We start from the raw sequence: 445 nt of genomic DNA on the forward strand, positions 1-445 counted from the left end.
AAGCCCAGGAAAATCCTAGTTAATCCTATAGAATTTAGCGTTTGTCCATAATGGTTCCTTATATAATGATAGTGAATATATTGTGTAGTACTTTTGTTTTTCTCAAAACTTTCTCATATCTTTGAGTTTTTTATCTTTTTGGTAACCTTACCAAACAGGTAGGATCATTATTTCTTTTTTCCATTTGACAGATAAATAAATAAAGTCCCACAGAACATGTGTGTGTATGGTTTGGGTGCTTGTGTGTAAATGACTTGGGTAAGATCTCATAGCTAATCTGTGGTCAAGCTGGGGCTGAAATGTCAGGCTTCTTTACTTCAAACCTGTACTTGACAAGCATGAGATCATCTTACTTTCTCATACCCTACTGTGCCCTTTATATTTTAATCTATGAATATATCAGTTCCAAATACCCATCTTCCCCCATCCCCACATACACTTGCAG

The sequence above is a fragment of the Propithecus coquereli genome, unplaced genomic scaffold (assembly GCF_000956105.1).
Source record: "Propithecus coquereli isolate 6110/MARCELLA unplaced genomic scaffold, Pcoq_1.0 Scaffold470, whole genome shotgun sequence".
Lineage (NCBI taxonomy): Eukaryota > Metazoa > Chordata > Mammalia > Primates > Indriidae > Propithecus > Propithecus coquereli.